We start from the raw sequence: 19857 nt of genomic DNA on the forward strand, positions 1-19857 counted from the left end.
GTCAACAAAGTGAAACCCTGTCTCTACTAAAAATACAAAAATTAGCTGGGCATGGTGGCGTGTGCCTATAGTCCCAGCTGCTCAGGAGGCTGAGGCAGGAGAATTGCTTGAACCCAGGACGCGGAGGTTGCGGTGAGCCGAGATAGCGCCATTGCACTCCAGCCTGGTAACGAGCGAAACTCCGTCTCAAAAAAAACCACAAAGACTCTGTCCCGACTCTACCACCCTCTGTCCTCCCTGGGCTCCAATGTCTGGGCCCCCTGCCCTTCAGTCAGGCCCAGCTGGGGCAAGTTGGTGGGGTGGCCCCAAGATTGTGACAAACAGGGAATGCCAACTCACCCTGCCAAGTGGTGCCAGTGCCCAGTGCTCCCCTTTCCCCCTAACTCTAGGCCTACACCCTTCCTTTCTGCACCACTCCCATCCCATCTCCACAGGGAGCAAAGCTGCTGGAAGCTAGAGCCCACTTAATCAGCCACTCAGCCTTCCACAGAGCTGTATTACACACCTGTGTGGGGCCCTGTGTAGAGGGCTCACAGGCCAGCATTGGGGTGCTGCCAGGCTCTTGGGGTGACTGTGTAAACAGGCCTCCAAACCAGGGTGGCAGCACCATGACAGGAAGGCTCAGGCTGTGGGAACTCAGAGGAGGCCTCTAAGCAGTCCAAAGGTCAGGGGAAGGCTTCTATCACTTGTGCTGGCCAGCAGCATGGTGTGAAAGTTGTGGGGTACAGCTGTGGTTACTTCCTCTCCCCTCCTGATCTCCTCCCTGTCCCACTCCAAAGCCTGTGTTCATCAAGTCGCTCCAGACAGGTAGGCCTTCTCCACTACAAATTACCAGCCCTCTCAGAACCTCAGTTTTCCTGATCTATACAATGGACCCAATGAATATAGACTGGATCAGTGCTTACCAAGCACGTACTATGTAGCTCCTCCTCCTCTCTCCCCCACTCTCTGTGCAGAGACAGGCCTTGTGCCCTTGTCCCATCTTCCTAACCCGCACTGAGGCCTGGTGGCAGCCCCCAATCACTGCCCAAAAAGCTTAGGGCTCTGGGAGTACCAGGAACTGAACATTAGTAGGTACAGGCTGTCAGATGATTTGTTATGACTTTAATTACAGTTTACAGAGGACCAGTTTCCCACGGATAAGGCACGTAATTTCTGTCACTTTACAAGTGTCGCTAACTTAAGTTGTCATGGGAGGCAGGAGGGAAATTAAATATCAGGTTAGGGGAATGGCATACAATGTCTGTACAAAATATGAAAAGACACACTGCCAGGCTGCAGAGCTGGCCTGTGGCTGGATTTCTGCCAGGGATCCTTGCACAGTGTACAACTTATACAACCGCACACTTTGGCCCTAGGTTCAGGTGAGTGTCAGCATAGAGGCCTTTCCCCAAATAGGTCTCCCCTGCTTTACAGACCACCCAGCCCAGTATGAGACCTTCTTGAGATCCAGTGCAAAGTTTGCTTGTGTGTGGACCAGCACATTTTTCTGAAGAGGGTCTAGAACTTTTTTCCAAATCCCAAAGGATCCACAGTTCCTCCAGTCTGGACTTGAATCTGGACCCAGGGCCTGGAGCGAGGAATGGTAGACAGGACTTTCTAGAACCTGGAGAGGAGTTAAATGTGTGCACAGACATCTGTCATTCCATTTTTCAAGTGATGGACTTAAGACTGAGTATCACAGCCACCACAGGCAGTTTGAAAAAAATGGCATTCCTGAGCCCCATCCCTTAAAGTCTGTGATCTGCGGGTGGCCTGAGCCCAGGAATCTGGCCCAGTACAAACTCCAGGGTGGTTTATGGCACCCACCAAAGCTCAGAAAGCTTTAATACATTGTTATTAGCTTGGCTCTAATTGGATTTTCTTTTTAATTAATTTTTTTCTTTTGTTTGAGACAGTTTCACTCGTTGCCCAGGCTGGCATGCACTGGTACGATCTCGGCTCACTGCAACCTCCGCCTCCCAGGTTCAACCGATTCTCCTGCCTCAGCCTCCTGAGTAGCTGGGATTACAGGCCAGGCCCGCCACCACGCCTGGCTTCTATTGGATTTTCTTTTGGTGTTGGTGAGAAAACAGCATAGATGACCCAGAGATCACCGGACCCCCAAAAGGCTATCCATATACAACTGTAAAACCTATTTCATGAGTTTAGCTCCCTTTGGTTTTGTGGGAATGCCATGGGGGTAGGGGATGTGGAGATTTTCTCACTGCTCTGTCACCCCCACCCCCACTCTAACCCTGTGAAGCCAGGACAAGGCACAGCAGGTAATGCACAAACCAAGTCAGAGGCCAGGCCTCCCAGGTCTGGCCCACCGCGGGGGGTCTGGAGCAGCCCTCACTCCAGGTCCCTCCAGCTGCTGTCTGTGACCATGCTGGCGAGCCCCTGGGGCTGTCTGGTCAGCACAGTGGGCCATTCACCAAGGGCACACACCAAACCAGGCCAGACACTGACCCAGTGCCCTGGCCCTGGAGACAAGCTCTTCTGTGTATGGGTCTGAAGGCACATCTGTCTCCCTTCCTCCCAAGTCCAGGGCAGTACAGCCGGCACCACCCAGCAAGGAAGCCTGGGGCAGCCTGATGAATGGAGGCATTCAACAACGCAAACCGGGCACCTACTGTGTGCTAGGCCACAGACAGGGCCCTGCCCTGAGGCACACGTGTGGTAAGGGCGGAGAGTGCACAAAAGGTACAAACGCAGGGCAGAGGAGTGCCAGGCAGGGCAGGTCAAGGCCTGTGCGGAGAGCCTCCTGAGGGGGTGAGGGATCGGCCGGAAATAAGGACTTGAAGAATGTCCAGAAATGACGTGCAAAGGCCCTGTGGTGGGGAGGGGAGGGAAGGGCCAGCGTGGCAAATAAGGTGGTCGGCCCTGGGGGGACAAGTCTGCAGTGCCCGGCCACCGAGGGCCGGATAAGGATTGGGGGCGGTGGCCCAGCAGGCCTCTCACTGTCAGACTCCAAGGGGCCAAGAAAAACTACGGAGAGGAAGCCAGGGTCTGGACCGCCTTTGTTCGGGACCGCCATCAAGAGCACTCACCCCTATCCCAGGCTCCCTGGGCGGCTGTTCCGGAAGCCCCGCCCCTTTCCAGTCGCGCGCGCCCGCGACTGTCTGTTAATCACAGGCAGCGCGCGCCGATAGGCGACCTGCCTCGCCCCGTGCGCCCCGCCCCTTTCCGCTCACCCCGCCCCGCCTCTCCGCACTGTGACGGCCAATCAGGGGAGTCGGGCCGGGCTGGGGGCTGGGGCCTGTGCGAACACAAAAGGCAGGAAATAGGAGTGGTCTCGGGCGCTGTCACCATGGCTACCTGCGCCCGCGCGCTGCCCCGCGCCCAGTCCCGGCACTGGCCCCGCGGGTATGCGGGGCGGGAGGCCCCTGTGGGGCATTGGGCCGCTCCCGACAGGGCTGCGTGAACCTGGGCCTCCACTCTTTCGTCTGTGAAATGGGGTCACATTTTGCCGGGGCCGGATTCACTCATACTTCGACAAACATTTACTGAGTGCCTACTGTAGTCGGGGCTACAGATCCACCAGTAAATGAGATTAAAAAAAAAAAATAAAACCTCAGCCCTTGGTGGCTTTTTTTTTTGAGACGGAGTCTCGCTCTGAAGCCAGACTGGAGTGTAGTGGCACGATCTCGGCTCGGCAACGTCTGCCTTCCGCGTTCAAGTGATTGTCCTGCCTCAGCCTCCCGAGTAGCTGGAACTACAGGCGCGCGTGCCACCATGCCCGACTAATTTTTGTATTTTAGTAGAGACGGGGTTTCACCACGTTGGCCAGGATGGTCTCGATCTGTTGATCTCGTGATCCGCTCACCTCGGCCTCTCAAAGTGCTGGGATTACAGGTGTGAGCCACCGTGCTCAGCCCCTTGGTGGCTTCTATGGGGGGGAGTTAGGGAGACGCAAGGAAGGGAGGCGGCTCTTTCGCTAAGGAGAAAAGGTACTAGGTTAGTAGTTTTAAATAGGGTGGTCTGAGAGGCCTCATCAAGAGAGGTCATTTGAGGGGAGACTCTAAAGGGAAGATGGAACCAGCCTGGTGGCTCTCTGGGAAGAGCACTGCAGGCAGGACAGGTGGCCAGTACGTGCAAAGGCCCGAGCTGGCAGTGTGCCCGCAGGAGAGCAAGGGGACCACAGTGCATAGCTGGGGAAGAGTTCTTGCGGATGACACAGCAGAGCAAGCCAGAAGGTGCTCAGCCCAGTGTTTATTCACTTTCCCTCCTCACCTTCCTTCTTTTTTGCTACTCCTTCCTTCTCCTCCATGGACAAGCTTGAGGTGAGATGAACAGGTTTAGGAGACTCCCTCTGCAGTGTGGGTTGGAAGGACCTCAAACCTAGGTCACTGGTCTAGGCAAGCTCTAGGGGCAAAGCAGAGACAGTAGCCAAGAAGCCAGGCTCTCTTAGCCTTTGCACAAGCTGTTCCCTCTCCCTAGCATGCCTTTCCTTTCTCAGTCTGACAAACTTCCACTTTAGCCTTCAAAGCGCGACCAAATGTCACCTTCTCGGGAAGCCTAGGCTACTTGCCTTGGTGAGGAGCCACTTTCTGGAGATACCCTTCCATACAGACCCCGTCCTAGCACTGACTACACACCCCTCACTCCCGCAAGGAGCAGCTGCTAAGGGGTAAAAAGGCCAACATGCCAGCACTTGTCAATCATAAGGAGCCAGGAAGACAAAACCCGAAGGTGACGGCTAATGGTTAGTAGCCACACGTGGACCCATCTTCCCCCTCTGTGGAGGGCAGAAGGAAACAGATGCCCTCCAAAAATGGACAGCTGGAATGATGAAGTGCTGAGCCCTGGCCCAGCCCCTCAGAGAGATGTACTCCACCATCTACCTACCCTTGGACAAGCACAAAACCAGAGCAAAGAGAGGCCAGCAACTGTGGCTCTGCCTACATAATTTCTTCTGAACACTGGCCTGCCTATTTGAAAACCTGTGGTGTTCGGTGGAGTCAGGGGTGAGGGTCTCAGCCTTTGCCTGCCACATCTCCAGACACCCATCATGTGTTTCTAGTGGGCATTTCCCCCTTAACATGTCATTTGAGCCCTGCCTCCTCATCAGTAAACAGGGCTAATATACCACCCTCCTGCGGGATTAATAAAATGGGCTAACTTGAGAAACGTGCTTACAACAGGGTGTATTGATAAGGACCCAGTAATGGTTGGCTCTGCTGATTAACCCAATACAGCAATCTGGATGCGAAGCTTTGGAATCACCAAAACCTGTTCTCTGTCCTTGGAGCCACAACTGGACTACATTTCCCAGCCTCCTTTGCAGCTGGGCATGGTCACATGACTGTGATCCAGCCAATGGAATTTGCCCTGTGGAGAAAACCTTCACCCACCAGAAATACTACCCTCGGGTGTGAGGAATAAACATCTAGAAATGCTAGAAATGCTAGGTTGGTTTGTTGCTGCAGCTGGCCCTACCCTAACTAGCATGGGCATGTGCTTATCCATTCACTCATTTACTCATTCAATAAATATTTAATGAGGCCCTGGCAGAGCCACATGCTCCATGCTGGGTGTTGGGGATACAGAGGGGAGCAACGGAAGGTAGGGGAACTCCTGCATTCATGGAGCTTACAGTATGGTGAGAAAGACCAACCTTGGTAAATAAACCAGGGCAGGAAGGCTTCCCTGAGATTCGATCTATAAGAAAGAAGAAGGAGAGAGAGAAGTTCCAGGCAAGAAAGACCAGCAGAAGCAAAGGTCCTGAGGCCTGAAGGAGCATGGACCACTTCCTGGTACCAAGAGGGGAAAAGATGAAGCCAAGTGGGCCATCTCCATCACATCCCCTCTATGAATTTGTTTCCTCATCTTTAAACTGGGACCATGTTGATAGCCTCTTACAAGGCATCTCTGAATCTCAGAGGAGAAAATAGCACACTCGAAGTGCTCCTGGATGCTCATTCATTCCTCAATATTACCAATAGTGGGCAGAGAGGCCTTGACCTGATTCCTGGGCAGTGCATGGAGGATGTCAGCTAGGAGGTGAGTAGAGCCGTCTCTGGGGCTCAGGAGGCAGGAGCAAAAAGGGAGAGTTGCTGCTATTAAGGCTCCTGCCATGCAGGCTAAATATCAAGAATAGTCTCCAGCCGGGAGAACTATTAGGCCGTAGTGGAAGCACTGGCTCTCTGGGGAGGCGGGCAGGACTGTCCCTGGAGGCAGCTCAGGCGAGCTGGTGCTAAGAGCGGGAACCCTCTGCTGATGGGCAGATGCTGGCTGCCATTCAGCCTCTTTCTGGACAGGGGTGGTTGTGATGGATATTGCAGGATTCGTGGGGAGATCCAGGAGGCCTCCAGGGGCTGATGTGGTGTTGTGCATTTCCCTGATGCTCCATGCCAGCCCTGCTGCTGTCTCCTGAGGTCAGAAGCAGGAACCGACACAGCAGATCTTTGAGGTGTGCCTGCCGCCAGGTGCCAAAAAGGGCCCAGGCAGGTAGTGGGGTACAGCTACAGGAGGTCCCATTAGGGGCTGAAGCCCCCAGTGATTTGCAGCAGGACATCACTCCCTTGACTCACATGCCTGTCGTGGCCCCTGAGGTCCTTGCTGCCAGCTTTCAGGCTTGCCCCTGCTCACACCAGTGCTACCGACGTCTGCAGCCCTCCACACCACAGTGCCCCACTGACATGCATCTGCGTACACTGTTTCTTCTGCCAGGTAGGCCAGCCTCAACTCCCCTCCTCCTACACCTTTTCTATTATCTTTTAAGAACCGCCTGGAGTTCTAACCATGGCTAAGCCAGTTGTCTAAGCAACCTCCCCTCTCTGATCCTTAGCTTACTCACCGCTAACATACGAAGACTATTTCCTACCTCACAGGGTTGTTGGTACAAATTAAACATGCCGATGTATGTGAAAAGCACCTAATAGCATGTGGTATGAAATATTTAAAAAGTAGAAAGGAAAATCCTACAAAAACCACCCAATCAACTTCCTCAGAGCAGCACCTCCTCCAGGAAGTCTTCCTCAATCACACCCTGGCTGTCCCCCTCCTCCATGCATTTAAGCATCTTTTTGTTGGTCCCTTGGCTCCCTGGATGGTCCCTGGCATGACATCACCTGGGAAAACAATGACTTCTTTGGGCATCTGCCCCATCCCCACCAGCCTGTAAGGACTTTGAGGGCAGGGTCATTCCTGGCAGGTACCAGGCCACAGAGTCAGTGTTAGATGAGTGAGTAAAGAAGGTTGGGTGTTCTCATTCTCTTTGCCTGCTGCGAAGACATGCGTTTTGCCTTCCGCCATGACTCTGAGGCAACCCAGCCAGGTGGAACTGGTCTTGTTCTGTCACCCAGGCTGGAATGCAGTGGCATGATCATGGCTCACCTCCCATGCTCAAGTGATCTTCCTACCTCAGCCTCCAAGTAGCTGGGACCACAGGCACCCTCCACCATGCTCGGCTAATTTTATTTTATTTTTTTTTTGTAAAGATGGGATCTCACTATGTTGCCCAGGATGGAATCAAACTCCTGGGCTCAGTGATCCTCCTGCTCCCTCCCAAAGCGCTGGGATTACAGGCGTGCATCACTGTGCCAGCCAGACTGGCCTTTTTGAGATAACTTTTCAAGATTTTTCCATGTCTGACAACTGATGGCTCCACCTGGACCTGCCAACCGCTTCTGTGGCCCCACCGAGAAGTGACTCAGCACAAGAGAACAGCTCCAACCCAAACAGTCAGCACTCCCCATACCCTAGGCCCCTCCCCACCAAACTACCTCTGAAAAACCCCTAACTCAGAGTGTGGCCACTCTCGTGTCAAATGCCCCTGGAACGCTACACGTCTCCACTCTCAGCCCAGGATGGGCTGCCAGGACAGCCCTCTCTCAGTTGCCTTCACCTCAAGCTCTGCCCAGTGGTCCTGACCTCACCCCAGGCTTTAGTCTCCTTCCCAGGCTGCCACTAATAACAGCTTCCAGCGATGGGGACTGGCCTACCCTACCTCCCACATCTTCCAACAGGCCACTAGTCAGCCAGTGGCTAAGTGCCAAGCAGCCAGCCTGAGCTCAGGGCTGGCTGGAGAAGGGGTTATAAAACATCCCAGGCAGCCCCAGGGGCTTGGGGAGGTGACATGTGGGGGTCTGTGAGCTGTCTCCATTTCTTCTAGAAACCTCAGGGGTACTATGCATTTACCCCAAATGAGGTTGCACTGACATAATCTACCAGTGCTCCTGCTCTGGGTGGGAAGGCTGTCAGCTCAAGGCCCTGCTGGTTCTCTCCCCAACCCAAAGCTCAGATAGGCAGTTACCCCATGGATGTCTTTGATTAATAAGAAATGGGGGCGATGAATTAATCATTATGTAATAAATGCAGTTTGTTTGGCAGCTGTATCTTTCAAAATCATTGCTCTAGTGTGTGTAAGAAATAATGAAGGGTCCTCGGAAAACACATATGGTGCTCTGGGGTAGGCGAGGGCTTTTGTCCCATCCTTGGGGGCAGGCAGTGACTGAGGCTTCTTAAGGGGATGGCAGGAGCTCCCAAACTCCCAGGAGTTCAAGGAGGACAGAGAACGGTGGTGGCTCCTCTTAAACTCCTTAGGGCAGGGGCTCTGGGCTCAGCCCAGGCTCTCCACGTCCTGCCCAGGGCCAGACCGACCCATTCCACTGCCTGCCTCGCTCTGAAAGAGGACTGAACAGATGTTTCCTCCAATCAGGAAAATAACGTTGGCTCCCAGATGGGCTGCGGTGCGGAATCGTGTTCTCTCCCTGCCTCCCTTTGTGACAAGGTCTTTCTTTTTGGGGAGCAGCTGAGTGTCGAAGGTGGCGAGTGGGGGCACAGTGGCACCCTGGGGGCATCTGCTGGGCCCAGCTATCACCCGAGTCCCTGGAGAAGGAATCTTGAAGCACAAAGGCCCCACTGGCTGCCATTTCCAGTGCTCGGGGCTGACAGGTGCTGGTGGACAATCTGCTGGCCAAGAAAGGGGCAATGGTGGCCTGGTAGGCAGGGGCTGAGCCCAGAGGGACGCCTCCCACAGCCTGCCAACTCCACAACACCCATGTGGGAACCACAGGTCCCCAGCCACGGTCTGGCTCGGCTCCCCACCCATGCGCAATTGTGGCTCAGGGTGGCTCCCACCTACCGGGGCCCAAGCCCGCCCCTCTCCTCCGGCCACATCCACACAGCTTCCTCCACCCGCTGGCCACTGTCCCTGCCTGCCCTGAACTCCACACAGCCTCCCTGGGTACTCCCTGCTCACCCTTCTGTAAGCTCTGTGGGAGACAGGAAGTTTTTAAAAACACATGCTGGACCAGGTCACTTACTTCCCTGCTTAAAAGCCTGCAAGGCCAGGCACGGTGGGTCACGCCTGTAATCCTGGCACTTTGGGAGGTCGAGGTGGGCAGATCACCTGAGGTCAAGACCAGCCTGGCCAACCCTGTCTTTACCAAAAAATACAAAAATTATCTGGGCATGGTGGCACGTGCCTGTAATCCCCACTACTCAAGAGGCTGAGGTGGGAGAATCGTTTGAACCCGGAAGGAGGAGGTTGCAGTGAGCCAAGATTGTGCTACTATATTCCAGCCTGGACAACAGACCCTGTCTGGGGTTAAAAAAAAAAAAAAAGCCTTCAATGGCTCCCTGACCTAGAGAATAACACAGAAACTCCATGGCCTGGCATCCAGCACCCCCTTGGTGGCTCCCTACAATGGGCTGATCCTGGCCATCCCACAGGGACCCTAAAAAGTCAGCACATCCCAAACACCTCCCTTTCCTTGGAATGCTCTTCCAAGCTTTTCCCTCTCCTTTTTTCTACCTAAAAGCTTGCGATCTCAGTGGAGTCCCAGTTCACATGCCATGTGCCTTCAAGAGCTCCCTGATGCTCCTTCCCTATCCTGCCAGCCCCTCCTTTGTGCACTCCTCTTACATCATCACTTTACAGGCCCACTCCCATGGAGGGGTAATTGATCAGCTTAGGGGTCAGTCTCCCCACCAGGACTGTGAGAGCCCCTAACAGCAGGGCTCAGGTCTGATGCTTCTGTAAATCCTCAGGGCTCAGCACACAGTAGGTACACAGCCAAAATTTAATTGTGTGTGTACACGCCCACAAAGAATCAAAGACTCACATGACACTAGTAATGATAAAGACCTCTAGGGAAGCCTAAACAGGAACTCTGACCTGTGTATGCACCTCTACAGTTTTCCCTTATTTATTTACAACCATTTCCTTTCTTTGGTAATTAAAAAATGATTTTGAATGAAAAGCACACCCAGGCTGCCCCTGATAAACTGCCTGCTGTTTCTGGGAACCAGTTTTGTGTGGGGCCTTGCCTTTCTGGCCACTGACCCTCATGGCCACCCCGCGGGTGCGGAGATGGCTGGACTCACTTTACAGAACAGCAGACTGAGGCTCTGAGCTAGGAAGGGCCACCCAGGGCAGATGGGCTGGCGTTTGAACCCTAGGGGAACCCAAATCCCATGCTACCCTGAGGGCCACTGGTCTCCCCCAGGCAAGCTGGGCTTCAATGACAAAGAAGGGTGATACTGGCAATCCCACAGGGAATCCTAGGTGGACAAGTCCCAAATCTGTTCCTCCTTAGGCGTCCCCGTATGCACCAGTGCCACCATTCACTGCTATGCAGTCACTCAGGTCCGTAGGCAAAGTCTCTTAAACACTGTGTGCCCAAAACTGTGCATAAACATGCCATGACTGTCTCATAGCCCAAACCAGAATCGGGGAGACAGAGCCCCTGCTGGTCTCCCCTCCATTCCCCTTCCAGCTCCCTTCCCTGCCCTGGGCCTGCCTACCTTCCCACTGCCCAGCCAGGGGACTGCAGAGTGGATCTGGGTCCTGCCCAGCCTAAAACATGTCCTTGGTCTTCCTATGCCTCATGCCACTCCCTGAACCTCGAGGGGATCCATGGCATTCAAGGGGCTAGTAACAACTCAGATTCCCAGGCCACCTCCAAGGATTGAGAGTAAGGTAGGTCTGAGGACAGGAGCAGTACATGTGCCCAACCAGCTAAATCCTGGGCTGCTCCCACATCTGGTGACTGAACTTCAGAGACCTGGCACTTGGGCCCTGGGGCAGGAGTCTGCCTGCCCATTGGGGTCAGGAGGCAGCCCCAGATAAAACACGTGTGTGGGGTCTGCTGTCCACATGTCCTGGCACTTCCAGTGGCACACACTAGTCTGAAGGAGCCTGGATACCAGCAGTGATGGGCCACTGGGCTCCTGGACGCTGCCACTCTGGGGCCTCCACACGCCTCTGGAACCAATTGCTCCTATGGCCTAGGGCCTGGCATATAATATGGTACAAGCAATGCTTAGGATGTGCATAGCGCTGGGTACAGATTCCTCCCAAATCACATTTATCAAGTGCCTGCCCACGGTGAGTGTTCTGCCTTCAGGATCTTGTTTAAAACTAGGACTGGGGTGTGAGCCCACTGGAAGCCACTGTGGGAGGCCAGGCAGGAGGATCACATGAGCCCAGGAGTTGGAGACCAGCCTGGGCAACACAGTGAGACCCCACCTCTACAAATATATTTAAATAAAAATTAGCCAGGCAGGTTGGCACATGCTTGTAGTCCCAGCTACTCTGGAGGCTAAGGTGGGAGGATGGCTTGAGACCAGGAGGTTGAGGCTACAGTGAGCTGTGATCATGTCACTGCATTCCAGCCTGGGCTGCAGAGCAAGACCCTGTCTCAAAAATCAGTCAATCAGGGACTGGAATGAAGGGAGCTGTAACAACAAAAGTGTTTTTCATACATCCACCCCACAGAGACTTACAGAAGTACCTGCCTCCTGGTTCCCAGGTTGGAGAGCAGGCAGGGGCACTCTGCAGCCCAGGGAGGTCTGAACCACATCCAGATCTCACTGGGGACAGGGATGGCTGACGGGCCCCACAGCGTTGTAGAACAGTGCGTATGCAAGGACCCCCAAACCAGATGAGAAATGCAGGGGATTCCCAGAGCCTGGAGGAAGGGCTAAAGGATGGGTGCCTACCCTTGGCTCTCAAGGACTCAAGTGTGGGGCAGCATGGATGTGAACTTCCGACTTCACACACTTCTTCCTTTTTAAAATGATGAGTGCATATTATTTTGTAAAAGGGGAGGGGATATTATTTTTGGCAAAGTTTTCAGTGAATTTAGTGCCAGGGCTTAGGGAAAGTGGGATTGGTTGTCCCTCCAGATAGGTAGTTTCAGACTCTGGAGAACATTCATTCATTCATTCATTCATTCATTCATTCAATAAACCATCATCTGACCCTCTGAGCAACTTGCCTGCTACCTCAGGCCTTGGCAGTAAGAATTCTTTTGTTCATTCCACAAATATTCATTAAGTGTCTGTTGGGAGTCTTGGGGGCCTCTGCCAGCCCTGTCTGTGGTGATCCTGGAACCACGATCAGAGGCTGAGCTGGGAGTGGACAGGCCAGGGTGGGGCAGGCAGGGCAAAGCAATGTGGTACTGCCTGGTATCTGCCATGGGCCCCAACATCCCTGCCCCTTGGCTCTTGAATAGCATCACTTGTGGCCACAGAAGCCCACCTCCCACCCCAGAGCCGGCAGGCACCCAAGACGGGAATTATGATCTCTACAAGGGACACTGACATGAAGCTGGTTACTGCCTTTTCAGCAAATGTAATTCCTTTTTATTAGAAAATTAAAGGGTAGGACCAGCTTGCCAAAAGCCAAAAGAGCTGAAATGTGCTTTTGTAAGATATGCAGCGTTTGATAAAACGGATTTACCCATCTCCCTCCTGTTCCACCATCATCTCCCTCAGTCAGTCTCTCCTCCATTCATTCGCCTTCCACTGGCACCGAAGCAGCAGCCCTGAGCTTGGCCCTGGCTGACGGGCCCAGCACCCTGGATGTGGGGAGTGTGCTTTTGTTTCCTCCACGCAGAGCCCCACTCCCAGGCTTTAAGCCTTTTTAGAACGACCTCGGGGATTCTCTTGCTTTCCTGAGATGCAAAGGCTGCCTGTGGCCTCTGCTAAGCTGAGGGTGTCAGGAGGGGAAAGGCAGGAACAATAAAGGATTGAGCTCCCGGAGAAACAAGCTCATCCATCTGGAGACCCAGGAGCAGGCGGTTCCAGACAGAGCCGGCTGAGGGAGGCGGCCAGGGCAGAGAGCCGAGGACGAGTCCTGCACTGCCACACAAAAAGCAACTATTCAAAACCACCCAGGGAGTTCTCTCTTATTGAAAAGTCCTTGATTCTTCCCTTTCTGTGGCAGAACTCATGAACAAGGGCCCCATCTTATTAATGGGGTGATGGAGGGGCCCGGAAGGGAGGGTCCCCCTGCTCAGGAAGGTGGCTGAGCCTGCCCTTCGAGTCATTAGGAACTGGTAACTAAGGTAACTCAGATTTTCTCCCCACTAATCTCTCTTTTTCTCTTTCCCTTTCTCTTTCTTTTTTTCTCTGCTGGTCAGATGCTACCTTCCTGGTTTAGAGGGGACTCAGGAGGGGTGGTGGGGAGAGAGGGAAAAGAAAGACATGCGTGTACGTGCGCGCTTAAGTTGTGTGAGCGTGCATGTGTGCGCACGTGAGTGTGTGTGTGCGTGTGCTGAATGCTAACATGGTCACCACACTCCGGATGTTCTGACGGCAGGCGGGGGTGGTGTCTCAGCTCAGGTGTGTGTGCCCCTGCCCTCTCCCCACATGTCCCCACGCACCCCTCCTGCCAGCCCACGCCTCCCTGTTCAAGGGCAAATCCATTCCCTCATCCCTCCTTGAGTAACAAAAGGCAAGACTGAGTTTCCTTTCACCTGCTCTGATGGAAGCCTCTCCTTTGGCAGGTCTAGCAGAGGTCGCTTTGTTCTGGGGAAAACCAAAACAGGATCTGTCCTGGGGCCTGCCGGGGTGGGCGACAGGGTGGGGGTCAATACCAAAATAAAAAAAAAAAAAAAAGCATTGTCCCCAGGCTTTTGCTGCCTGGAACTCCTTCCCTGAAAGCTGAAGTCCAGGAAGGTACAGCCCAGTCAGCTTTGCTCTGAGAAGACAGGTTCAAACCCCAACCAGGCCACCTGATGGCCATGTGGCCTGGGGCAAATTCTTTCACACTCAGAGCCAGTTTTCTTGCCCTACACAGCAACCTTATAGAGGTGCCTACACCTATGCAAAGCCCTCCCGCTAGGTGCCATCAGGCCTCTTTCCCAACTGGTCCTCTTTAGGGCTGAGAGCAGATGAACTACTTCCATCAGTGTGAGTGGGGGGCAAAGAAGAGATGTGTGACCCAACTCTCCAGAGGTGGCCATGTTGGGGTTCCAGCTTTCTGGGTGGTGTTTCTGAGAAAGAGGCACACCAGTGGCCCCTGGGACCTAAGGGTTCTCTGATGACAGGAGATGCTGGGGACCCCTGGCCAGGGTCCTTCCCAAAGGGGGCCTGACCGCAAAGGCACAGCTTGGGGCAGGCAGGAGCCCTAGAGGCTGCACAGCTCCCTTCCCCCTGATCACAGATGCCTGGGGTCTCCCAAGGCCCTAGCCAGGCACTAAGCCCAGAGCCCCAGGCACAGGGCTTACCCCATGCAGGCAAACACCCCTCTAAATGGACACTGATTTCTGATTCCTGGCTATTCCCACTTTGGAAGGGCTCAGCGTGGCCTGTGATTCCCTTGGGGTGGGGCTGCAGCATCTGGAGGCTTCCATTCCCCCTCCCAGTGGAGAGCGGGAGCTGCCACGCGGTGAGTCATGTCGGCTCAGCGGCTCTGTGTGCTTGGGGAAAGGGAGGAGCACCACTGCCCTCTGTCTGGGCCCAAGGCGACAAGGTCAACCCTGTGGCCCACTGGCCAGCTGAACTGGTGCCTGGGACACACCCCAGGTGGCCTCTGGGTAGTTCCCACTGCTCCAGGACCACCCTCATCACCACCCCACACCACCACCAATGCAGGAAGACTAAGCCTACTCTGAGTCAGGTGGTGGTGTATGGCCTCAAAATCCCCAAGGAATGGAGGTAGGGATGGGGGCTGTGGAGCAGCCAGAGATCAGGGGAAGCAGGCAGGTGCTGGATGTGTGGTGGGAATGGGGTGTCTGGAGCTGAAACACGGCAAAGCTTCCCTAGCTCTGGAAGGCAGGAGGGGCCACAGGCCTGGCCAGCAGCAGGTACCCCAGGCCCTATGGCCACAGGCTCCCTGACCCCTGGCTGCCAGATTCTATATGTCCTTATCTCTCCCCATCTCTCCCCGCTCTGCCCACCCCCTTCTCTCCCTCCCAGTCAGGGCTGCTAAGCAAATGGACTGCAAATGGGATCGTGCATTTTCATTTGCACCCACCTTCACTTCCCTAGCTCCTGGGGACTGGCTTGTCCTATCCTGTCCAGCCATCTCTGTCTTCCCCCAGTTGGAGGGCAGCCACAGCCACACCCCCACCAAGGATGGGCTGTGAGCTTCTAGAAGCCAGGGGTCAGGTGAGCTAGTGACAGGGCTTGCAGAGCTTGGCTCATTGACATGGGTTTCGAGAGGGCCTTCCCTGGGCATGTGGCTGCCCCACTGTGTGAGCAGTGTGCTCGGAGGAGGCAGCCTCACTCCCATTCTTTGCTTCGAATTGCCTCAGTCTCCCTTGTCATAGAACCTGTCTGTCTATGGGGGTGGAGAAGGCCCTGGGCAGAGTGTTTCCACTGACAGACACGTCCCAGGTGCCAGGAAAACACACCTTAGAAGTAACACTGATGACAGCCACTGCCCTTCCCCAGGCTACTACGGGCAGCGTGCTGGGTTGGCCGGGAAGGCTGAGGCCTGTGTATTTATAAAAACGACACGGACACCCCATGCTTGCAGCACTGAGCCCTTTGAAGGTCTTTCAGGCCTGAAAACTACCAAGCCAACCTATTTCCCAGATGGAGAAGACTGAGACCCAGAAAGGCCCACAGGTAGACTCTGGCCCTCTGCAGTCCATCAGGGTCCGGTGTGAACACAGCAGCTTCCTGCGTGGCGCCTGGGTTGCCTGAGTCCAGACACACACAGCTACAAGCCGGCAGTGGCTAGTTTACCCCAGCACCTCAGAGCCACCTTGAGCTGCTCAAGGAGGGGGGCCCCAGGCTGCTCTCAAGCCCATGGCTTCTCCTAGTTTCCTGCTGGTCCCTGGAGTCCTCCACTCCCCCCGCCCCAACCTTCACCAGCAGATAGGCCAGGCCGAAGGCCGTGTGGGACATCAGGGACCACCCAGGTGGTGGAGGCGCCTCCCAGCCTGACCGCAGCAGCCGGGAAAACAGGCTCCTAAACTGCACCCTCCAGCCCACCCCGCCCCCACAGGCCAGCCGCCTCACCCAGCCCTGAACCAGGAACTGGGCCTGCCGCCAGCCAGCCCGCCCCACCCGCACCACAGCCCCTCACCCAACCAGCCCACCCCTCAGTGCCCGCCAGATATGGGAGGAGGCAGTAGTCTCCTGGTATTCACTCCCTCATGCTACCCTCGTCAGGGGTCGGGGGGCAGGGAGGCCCAAGTTTCCCATGGCAGCTGCTATGCTGGCCTGAGCCCATGGCCCCTGTGTCCCTGACCAGCAGCCGACCACCTCACACCCACGGCCAGCATGTGAAGCCACCTTTTCTGGGGCCAGGGCGGGGGTGCCCCCTCCCTTCACCAGGGGCAAAATCTCTATGTCTGCCTCACATTTCTGAGGCTGGATCACTGAGGCTGAAATTTCAATTAAGGAAGAGAAATAATTACTCTGGGGCTCCAGGCCTGCTCAAGTGGTGACAGCCTCAATATCTGCTTCTCTGGAGTAGGAAGAGGTGGCTGGGTCCCTGCCCTGAAGTCAGGGTGAGCCCGAGCAGGGCCTTGTCACCTTGTCCATGTTTAGCCTTGCAGCAGCCCCCCTCCATCCGTTTGCTGCAATGAGGCCAGCCTCAGATATCCCCAAGGTAGGGGGACATGGGGCAGGGGGCTGGAGGAAAGAAGCAGACTTCTGGCAGAGGGGGCTGGGGAGCAAGCCTCAGCTGGCTTGACAAAATTGAATTAAATTAAATTTAACCATTCAGTCACTGCCTTTCCCTGTGGTGAGCCTAGAAGCTGCCAGGCCCCCACCAAAAGCAGGTGGGGACCCCAAGAGCAAGACTGGACAGCTCTGGCCTGCCTGGTAGGATTCCAGCACAGGCTGGGTGTGTAGGGGGGAGGTGGCAAAGGCTGCACTCTGGAAAAGTCTCCAGAAGCCGGCTCTATAGCTCAGCAGGAGTGAGTCTGGGCAAGACCCTCCCCCAGACCATCTGCAAAACAAGGACCACAGGTGGGGTCTCTGGGCCCAAGTCCCTCCCCTATCTCCTCCTCTAGTGGCCTTGAAACAGCCAGGCATAACCCTCCCATCTTCAGAAAACTCATTCCCTAGAAATGTCCCATCCTCAATCCAAAAATGTCCCTTCTCTGAGAACAACCTGTTTCTGCCCCAGAAATGCTTCATTTTAACCCAGAAATCCCCCAGCTCCAGAATGTTCCATTTCCAGAAATGCTTCAATCTCCAGAATTATTTTCCTTCATCTTCAAATGTAATCCATCTCCAGAAACGCCAGTGTTCTACAAAAACCCCACCCTAACTCCAAGAATGTTCCACTTCCAGAAATGCCACATCCCATCTCCAGAGATGTTGCACTTCAGCTCCAAAAATACCTCATCTTCAGAAGTGCCCTATTTTATTTCCAGAAACACTCCAGCATCATCTTCAAAAACACACCATTTCCGGAAGTATTCTAGTTTCTCTTTAGAAAGATTCCATTTCCAGAAATGTTCCATCTCTAGCAATGCTCAGAATCCAGAAAAGCCTCATTTTTACTCCCACAAAATGCCCTCTCCCATCTCCAGAAATGTTTTCATCTCCAGAAATGCCCCTCCTCCAAAATGCTTTCCATCTCATCTCTAGAAACCTCCTCATCCTGTCTCTAGAAACACCATGTCTCTTTTCTAAAAGCATTCCATTTCTGGAACTGTTCCAGTTCATATCTGGAAGTGTGCGTGGCATCTCCAGAAAGGGCTCTCCATCTGATCCAGATGCTGCAGAAACGACAAGACCCACTTGCTTCTGGATCCTTCTGGATCTCCTACAGAGATGCTGAGCAGTGACTGGGCCTCCTCTCTGCTTGCTCCTTTGGGACCTCTCAGCCATCTCTGCTGGGCCTGCTCTCATCCCAGAGCAAGGACGAAGTCGAGAGCAGTGCTGGCAGGTGCCAAGGTCTCTCAGAATAGGGGAGCATGAATGGTCAGGGTTTCGGATGACTGACAGCGCCCCAGGTCTGACCTGGGGGCAGGGGCATGAGAGGAGCCTGGGGTGGGAAGGATGAACCAGATGGAGGCGGTGGAGGCCTCAGCACAGCTCCCTCCAGACACATTCTAGCCACAAACACCTCCACTGGCCCAAGTGAACATACGCACAGTTCACAGTCAATACCCACACAGCCCAGAACGTCCCCATCCCGCAGGGCCATACACAATGCACTCTCACAACATGGAAACCCACATGCAACCCTGGAAGCCCCACCCACACAAGCACACACACCATACACAGAGACATAACGCAGACACACATACAAGTCCACCATCATACAGCACACACCCACACACACAATCACAGCCCCCCACATTTCTCAGGACTCTTGTGGGCCAAGTTCAGGGCACACCTAGGGGCAGGAGCTCCAGCCAGTCTAGGTTGGCAAGACAGGGCCACTTCAGAACACAGCCCTGGGCACTTTTCACTTAGAAGGGACCACAAAAGAGAGGAAGGCACACATTCAGCATATATTGCACACCTACCAAGATGGGGCACTCACTCCTCCTGGAGCAGCCCAGGCCACTTCTACATCACTTCTGAATGACAGCAAGTTCCTCATGGGCCAGGCATGGTGGCTCATGTCTGTAATCCCAGCACTTTGTGAGGCCGAGGCAGGTGGATCATTTGAGGCCAGGCATTTGAGCCAACATGGTGAAACCCTGGTTGTACTAAAAATACACAAAAAAATTAGCTGGGTGTGGTGGTACACATCGGTAATCCTAGCTACTTGGGAGGCTGAGGCAGGAGAATGTCTTGAACCAGGGAGGTAGAAGTTGCAGTGAGCCAAGATCGTGCCACTACACTCCAGCTTGGGCAACAAGAGCGAAACTCTGTCTCCAAAAAAAAGGCTGGGTACGGTGGCTCACATCATAAGACGCCATCTCAAAACAAAAAAAGAAAATTCCTCTGTCCACACAAGCAGGTACTGCTCTCTGGAGGTGCAAAGCCCATGTCCTGCTGAGATTTCAAACAGATTCTCTCCTCCCTGCCCCACATCAGGTGGGAAGGGAAAGAGGAATGGCTGTTCTTGGGGAATAGGGCCTGGAAGTAGCTTCGTGGAGGGTGAGCTGGTGTGAGAACACACAGATATGCACACACTTAGATGTACAAACCTGCAGGCACAGAGATGTGCCCCCGTTTGTGTCTAAGGAGCTCACATGCAGACATACAGGGCATGGAATACACCTACATGTGCTGAACCTCACGTAAGAAAGCAGACAATGGGCCCTGGGTCTGTCTCTGACACCTCTGCAGTGGAAATTCTTGGAGCCTCTAGGTGGGTAGGAGGGAAATAGGGTTCTGTCTCCATGACCCCCATTCCTAGTGGTCCATGGGAGGATAATTACCATTTATTAAGCCTCCCAATTTAGAATCAGTCACAATTAACTGGAACCTCCCAACCTCCAACACTGACTTTTTTCTTTCTTTTTTTTTTTTTTTTTTTGAGACGGAGTCTTGCACTGTCACCTGGGCTGGAGTGTAATGGTGGGATCTCAGCTCACTGCAGCCTCTGCCTTCTAGGTTCAAGCAATTCTCCTGCCTCAGCCTCCCGAGTAGCTGGAATTACAGGTGCGCACCACCACGCCTGGCTAATTTTTTGTATTTTTAGTAGAGATGATGTTTCACTATGTTGGCCAAGCTGGTCTCGAACTCCTGACCTCATGATCCACCCACCTCACCCTT

At 54.2% G+C, this 19857-nt stretch overlaps 1 protein-coding gene across 5 annotated transcripts in view; it reads right to left on the reverse strand.

The window, feature by feature from the left end:
* RAI1 (retinoic acid induced 1) overlaps positions 1-19857 on the reverse strand; it is an 86187-nt gene that overhangs the window by 54644 nt on the left and 11686 nt on the right. The window contains exon 1 of one of the 5 annotated variants that reach the window (XM_078372549.1): positions 3033-3164. The exons of the other annotated variants lie outside the window; for them this stretch is intronic. The gene's annotated coding sequence lies outside the window, so the exon portion shown is untranslated. Of the gene's footprint in view, positions 1-3032; positions 3165-19857 lie in introns of those variants that run through there. 5 annotated transcript variants of the gene reach the window in all.

Source organism: Callithrix jacchus, chromosome 5 (assembly GCF_049354715.1).
Source record: "Callithrix jacchus isolate 240 chromosome 5, calJac240_pri, whole genome shotgun sequence".
NCBI classification, from domain to species: domain Eukaryota; kingdom Metazoa; phylum Chordata; class Mammalia; order Primates; family Cebidae; genus Callithrix; species Callithrix jacchus.